This window comes from Mytilus edulis, chromosome 3 (genome assembly GCF_963676685.1).
Source record: "Mytilus edulis chromosome 3, xbMytEdul2.2, whole genome shotgun sequence".
NCBI lineage: Eukaryota > Metazoa > Mollusca > Bivalvia > Mytilida > Mytilidae > Mytilus > Mytilus edulis.
The window spans coordinates 5,084,909-5,092,834 of record NC_092346.1 but is presented as its reverse complement, the minus strand read 5'-3'; positions in this window follow the sequence as shown (position 1 = coordinate 5,092,834).

Below are 7,926 nucleotides of genomic sequence, written 5' to 3'. Positions count from 1 at the left end.
CCACCTTAGTAGCAATATACCAACTTCACCTGCATATGCGATATATATTTCACAACTTATTCGATATTCAAGAGCTTGCAGCTCCTACACAGACTTTGTAAAACGTCATCAGTGTCTGAGTCGAAAGTTGATGACACAAAGTGTACTATGTCAAAGAACGTCTCGTCCTTTTTCTAAAAAAAAAATCATCGGAAGGTACCAAGACCTCAGTTGTTGATAAATATTCCGTATCAACTTCACAAATCACCAATAATACACGATGGTCTTGATGTATAGATTCTGCGTACTGATGTTGTTAATCATCTTAACAACGTGTTATATTGTTCTTTCATTTGGCTTTGTTCTATTATTAATATTCCTTTTACTGTTGGATTGTTTTATGTGATATCCATTTAACATCCCGTCAATGTGTTTGTATATTCTTTCATTTTTTGCTGGTGTGTTTTGTTAATTGGACTTTTTGTGTTTCTTTGGTTCTTATAACGTGACTCTGTACTTTAAAAGATCCCGTCAGTATGATATTGTTCTACATTTTTGTCATTATGATATATTTCTATTATGAATTAGAAAATACATTGAACCACAAACGTCAAAATTAACCAATCGCGTAGTGGAACGAACTATTTGTGGATTCTTATAGATTCTATAACTTTTGGACTATTTCAAATCTCGATCTATTTCTGAAATTAATTCTTACATACTTTTGATTTTTTAACCCTGTATGCTAAGATTGCCCTTGTGAGATTTAAAATTGTTTGTATATACATTGAACGACAAATATATGTGACAAATATATGTGACGTATAAAATTTTCTGACGTCAGACACGCGAATCAATGAATGTGTTTGTAGATAGATGTATTAGTGTTCTGTTAAATTGTTCCTTTTAAAATTGTTACACGATGATGACTTCTGTACCCATATTTTTACTATTTTATTTATTATACATGTCTGTTTAGTTCACGCATCATTTTAAATATAACGGAATTTGATGAGACTGTCATCATAGTGAGAGGTTTAGCGCTTTAAAACCAGGTTTAATCCACCATTTTCTACATTTGAAAATGCCTGTACCAAATCAGGAATATGACAGTTCTTGTCCATTCGTTTTTGATGTGTTTTGTTATTTGATTTTGCCATGTGATTATGGACTTTCCGATTAGATTTTCCTCTGAGTTCAGTATTTTTGTGATTTTACTTTTTATAATGTTAAAAAGTTTCTTTCCTACCCCCATATTATAAAGTTTGTACAAAAGAGCATCTCTCCATACAGAGTCAAATGCATTTATAAAGTAATTTAGTTTTAACTATATATCACCTGATCACATGTATTCGAAAATTAACCCTTGATTTAATGAACAGTATTCTACAGAAGAAACATATTTGGAAATCCTTCATAAGTTCACTTGGTATGGAACCTTTTTATCACATTTAATGTAAAACAGATATATTCAAAATTATAACAGGGTATAAGTGTTTCCCGTTTTAATACATCAATGATAGCTATTTATAAGATTTATCAATGACATAGCACGTGTACTGATTAATGTAAAAAAAAATGTCCTTCATTCTTTTGTATGTAAATTCTTACAGGAATAGAAACAAAGATTTAGTTTGGAAGTCGATACCTCTATTTTAGCATTGCATAAGGTCGGGGTTTTTCCATGACCATTACGTCGTTACACTGGATCGATATATGAGAAGTCTCTGGATCGACAATGACTTCAATTTTTTTTCTGCCTTTCCACTGCAATAAATTAAGTAAGTTCTGAATACACATTCGCTTGCAGTAAATTTAGATCTGGTCAGATTTATATGTTTCAGTTTGAAGAAAGCTTTTGTATATCTAAATGACCAAAGAATATCAGAGAAAAGATATTATTTCAAAATAATTGATACGTATGCATGGTAAAAAAACAGACGTTTTCATCTGTCCCAGATTTTGTTTTGATTCTATCCAAATTATTGCATGACTGCCCCAATGATGACTTATCTAATAGTAGATATATTGCATTCATTTGCACTGTATTCCTGTCATGTAAAGTTGTCATGTAAGTGTTAAATTGAACATTGCCATAAAAGCGTGCGGTTTGTCTAGCTACTAAACTAGGTTCTACCCACAATTTTTTATAAAAAAAAGGTCCTGCACCAAGTCAGGAAAATGACAATTGTTAGTTAATCGTCTAAAGTAGTTTTTTATCCAGAAATTTGCATATGAAGCCTCAAAATCTGCAACACGGAAAACTAGGGAGAGGTGTTTGAGAAAACAGAGCAGTGAAAACAACTGATTTTGCTTGCAGGGAATAGATTGTGTTTCAGTTCCTTCCGTGCAGTACATTATATGATACTAAGAATTCTAAATAAAGAAATTTTGATACTTGAACTTACTTTGATAATTTTTCTTCGCTTCGAAATTGCAACCCCGTGTCAAAAATAGTCGACACCCCGCATGTGGCGTTCTACACGGTGAATATAGTTACACCAATCGAGACCCAATCGGTCTCGATTTGTGTTACGATTGGTTATAGAAGCGATTATCCATTGACATTAAAAAAGTATGAGTTGAGTTCAGTGTGCAGAACTCGTGTTATACTGGAATCTGGAATAACATTGACTGTCCCTAAGGTATATTTGGCCCCTCTTCATTACCATACCATTACCACGTAAAAGTACAGTAAAACAGAAAATTAATCTTTGCCTTACGGAGTTGCAATCTTCATCATTCCATCCATAACGATATAATTACATTAGATGTATGTTTCATTATAATATATTATTCTGATTGGCTACACTACAATCTCGCGTTATTCCTAAGACCTTGAGCAATTGCATTACATAATATAATTTATCATTCATGATGACACGACGTCCCACAATAAAGTGCACAGGTAAATTAAATAAAAACTTGATTAAAATCGTTTTTTCATTATCCTATATAAAAATGTATTTATAAGTATTGAATGCTTCTTTTTATAACTTGATAGGGTTGTAAAAGCGTTGACCGTATGCACATTTTTAGAATGAAGCGCTTCCGTGCTTCATACAAAATGCACTTCGGTCAACGCTTTTACAACCCAATGAAGTTACAAAAAGAAGCATTCAATTCTTAAATAAAATACGATATATGCTGTCTAAGGAATATAATCTTAATATTGTTATTCTGAACATTATATAACAAAAAGTAAAATAACAAAAATACCGAATCCGTGGAAAATTCTACACGGAAAGTCTCTAATGAAATGGCAAAATCAAAAGCTCAAACACATCAAACGAATGGAAAACAACTGTCACATTCCTGACTTGGCACACGAATATTTTTAGGTAGAAAATTGTGGAATAAACCTGGTCTTATAGCTAGCTAAACCCATCACGTGTATGAGAGTCGAATAAATTCCATTATATTGACAACAATGTGTGAACAAAACAAAATTGTTATTTGGATGGATAGTTGTCTCATTGGGACTCACATCACATCTTTCTATATCTAAAAAAGGTAAAAATGTCATTACTAGGGGAACATCAGTCAATATCGGTTATAATCATCTTAATAACTATAAAAACAAACAAATATCTGTCAACAAAGAAGAAAAAGCATATATAGACTAAGCACATTTAATTTAGTAGAAACGAAAGACAAGAATACAAAAATTACCGGTGACCTCAACATTGTTTATAACACTTCTCTACGAAATGTGTTATCGAAAGGTCCTGTTTGGAGTAAGTATACAAACTGTCTACAAGACTTCGAAGGACACGCACGACTATTTCAGTTGTGTTTAGAGTTTCGGTAATATTGACAATGATAAAGCCCTTGTTTTGGCATGAAAGATAATTTCAAAGGTTTATGATCAGAACTATCTTTTTAAAACCACTCCATCATAATAATTATTCAAGTTTACCACAAGTAAGATGTAAGTTTAGTCAGGTTACCTTCCTGCGAGACGGCACTGAAACAGTATGTTTTACGTACTTCGTTTCAAACTAAAAATTTGAAACGCATTACACATTGCCAAACCCCTATCCTGTCACCTTTAGAATACGGTTGGCGAGAGTAAAATGATTCATTACACCCCGTGTATTTTAAAAGGCATATTTCAGCAGAATTCTTGCAGGATCTTGTGTCTTCATCATGTTCATTGAAGGAAAATCTGCATGTGAAAGAGTCATGTGTTTGTTCACTACAAAACCTTACATGTCCGGGGCTTTGGTCCTGTAAAGGGTCAGAATTATGTAGAAATTTCAAATCATGTTCCTTGACAATTAACCAGAAGATATAATTCTATTGTGTGGATCTCTTTGATTGGAATGTTGAATTGTAACTATTTTCGAATAATTGAGTGCTGTTTAGTTTTAATGAATTTCATGAATGGTCTTATGCAAAATATGCCTTCATGACAGAAGGATGCAGGTAAAAATAATATTCATCATTTATTGATGAGGTTGGATGTTAGCCGGCAAGGTAACTACAGTAATTTTAACAGAATATGTGTTGATCTTGTGTAATAGAACAAATATTTGAAAAACGCCAATTTCCAGAATAAATCGATTTCTTTTTCATTTTTGTTTAACATTTTCGAGATGATTCATTGAAAATTGATATAAGAAAATGTATGTATCTAGAATTTAACCTAAATTGTTGTATTTCTTTTTGACGACATCGATATTTCAATAGTACTCATTTCTCCGAATCCAATTATATATAATATAGCTATATAGTATGTTTGACGATTAAATCTAAAAAATATTGGGTCTGGTCACCGTACTATAAATCCATCAATTGGAAATACAACTTTAAAATTTTGATGTATTCAGTCGAGGATTATGCCAGGTAATGGGCTAAGCGCGAGAAGGAAGACATAAACACTCTTCCCGAATGGATTGTGGCAGTGAGGTCGTTGATACAAATCAGAATTAAGAAACTGCATGGGCCTATTAATGCCCATGCTACGTCAATCGTTAAAGACCCAAATGTTGAAAACACTTATCCTACCTTCATGAAAAATATGTTGTTGTCCCTGCAGATAAAGCCCCAAACAACATCGTTTTTGTGTGTAAAACTCATTACATTAACTGCTTGATAAACGAATTAGGTATTGACAATTCACTTGGAAACTCAACATATACCCTCACGACACTTACCAAAGAGGAAATCCTGGATAATCATAGGTCTGTTCTATGTTCCTTTGAAATTTAAACCAAAGATGAAGAAATGGATCTTCCATAACTGTATTGGATACCTTACAAACAATGGTATATTGCTGGGTCTCCCAAGTGCTCCACGAAACCTTTTTCTAAATTATTAACATATATTTTATCAGCAATCAAAGACGGCTTCAAAGTTACTGTGAAACTGTCTATTCTAGAGGTTGCGTGAATCAGATGTGGATACTAAAAAATTCCAAAGATCTTTTAGAGTACATACAATCTAACTCTCTTTCATCTTAATAGTAATAGTATTAAAACATTTGACTTTTCTACACTTTACACAAGTATTCCACATTCCAAACTAAAAGACAAATTGAAAGAGTTGGTATTGCTTTATTTCATTAAAATGAATGGCCAACGTAGATACAAGTATATTGTCTAAGGGAGGGATAAATCCTTCTTTGTAAAGGATCACTCTGATTCAAACAAACAATTCTTTGAAACTGACATTATCAAAATGCTTGATTTCTTGATTGACAACATATTTGTTACGTTCGGAGGACGTGTTTTTCAACGGACTGTCGGCATTTCAATGGGTACAAATTGTGCCCCTCTCCTTGCCGACTTGTTTCTTTATTATTATGAGGCTGACTTCATAAAGGAACTTTATAGGAAGAAAGATAAGAAGTTAGCTATATCCTTTAACTCTACTTTCCGCTCTATAGATGACGTTCTTTCAATAAATAATTCAAAATTTGGTGACTATGTTGAAAGTATCTATCCCATCGAACAAGAGATAAAGGATACAACAGATACAGTTAAGTCGGCCTCATATGATATATTGACTAACATCTAGAAAATGACATTGAAGGTCGGTTGAAAACAAACCTTACGACAAAAGAGATGATTTCAACTTTCCAAGTGTGAACTTTCCATTTCTAAGTAGCAACTTTCCAGCAGCTCCTGCATACGGTGTATATATCTCCAAATTGTTACGGTATTCCCGTGCTTGCATTTCCTATCATGATTTTCTTGATAGAGGGCTGCTGCTCACAAGGAAACTATTAAACAAAGAGTTCCAAATGAAGTTAAACTCATCACTTCGTAAATTTTACGGGCGTCATCTTGATTTGGTTGACGGTTATGAAATAACCGTTTCACAAATGATATCGGATATGTTTCTTACGTCGTAACTACAATGCCCTTCCCTTTCATGAATTTGACCTACCGAATTAGACTATTTACCGGATTTGTAATCACTTAAGCAACACGACGGGTGCCACATGTGGAGCAGGATCTGCTTACCCTTCCGGGGCATCTGAGATTACCCCAAGTTTTTGGTGGGGTTTGTTTTGTTTATTCTTTAGTTTTCTATGTTGTGTCATGTGCACTATTGTTTGTCTGTTAGTCTTTTTTTATTTTTAGCCATTGCGTTGTCAGTTTATTTTCGATTTATGGGTTTGACTGTCCCTCTATCTTTCGTCCCTCCTTTGAATTCCATGTGCAGGCGAAGTTGGTATAGTACTACTACGGTGGAGGAAATTGTTAATTTCAACATTAAAATCAAACCCACCACTTTCTTCACAATCCCAAAGTTCGTGCATTAACTTATATATGTAGGTTATCAATATGTTATAGGAGCCACGTGATTTGAGCATTATTTACGATTTAGGCAAAAACTACAATTCGTTTTGTTTAATTATAAATATAAGCGGTTTTTTAAATATATTTTCGTGATAAGCTGCCAGGTTGGCCCTTTTTTGTAACAAAATAACATAAAAAAACATTGCTAATGTATCATGGACTTGCTATTCAACTATTTAACCTGATTAAATTCGCACTCATGTAACCGCAATTCAAACTGCAGCTAAAATTGGGTCACGCATGTACTAGACGTGTTCAGATATTAAGGAAAAGAATGTCATCCTTGAAAGTAAAACATGAGTAATCTTTTTTTTTACAAGAAATCATTTTGATACAGGTTAAAACTATGATAAACATATTCGTTTACTTTAAATAGGAAATCAAACAGACCTTAAAAAAAAATCCAATTGCAAATTTTTGTTCATATCGGGTTATATTACCGTCGATAGATATTGGAGGGCATCTGGATAGTTATTGAGATGGGACTTTTTTTTTTATTCGAGCGTCACTAATGAGTCCTTTGTAGACAAAACGCGCTTTTGGCGCAAAAACAAAATTTCAATCCTGGTTTCTATGATGAATTTATTCACACGAAATGCTACTACATATTATCAATCTATTGTTAATGGTTTAATCAATACTTTTTTGTAATTTAGTCAAATATGAGAATTTGAGTAAAATCGGAACAAATGTCCTTTTAATTTTATTTCTTCTAACATGTGTGTTTTTTTCTTTGTAGATAAAACACTATAAATATTACGCTTTTTAAGTTTTTCGAGTTGAATGGTCAATGTGTTGATCACATTTTTCAAAATCAAGACAAGACCGATTTAAGAACACGGAGAGCATAGATCAAGATATCTAGCCGCCAAAAGAACATATTATAATGGAAGGCGAGAAATATATATCTGGTATAATTTCTAAAGCCTTACATTTAGAGGGACTAGGAATCAGCAGAAGAATTGCAAGTATACATAGGAACCGCATACACAGCATCGATGAATTATTTTTTGCTGAAAGTGAAATATTGCGACAGTATCACGGTGGAAGTAGCGCCGAAGCCACTTCTACAATAGAAAGTGACCTTGATAAAATGATGGTGGTTCCAGGCGTCATTGTCTGCTCGGATGTTGATGCC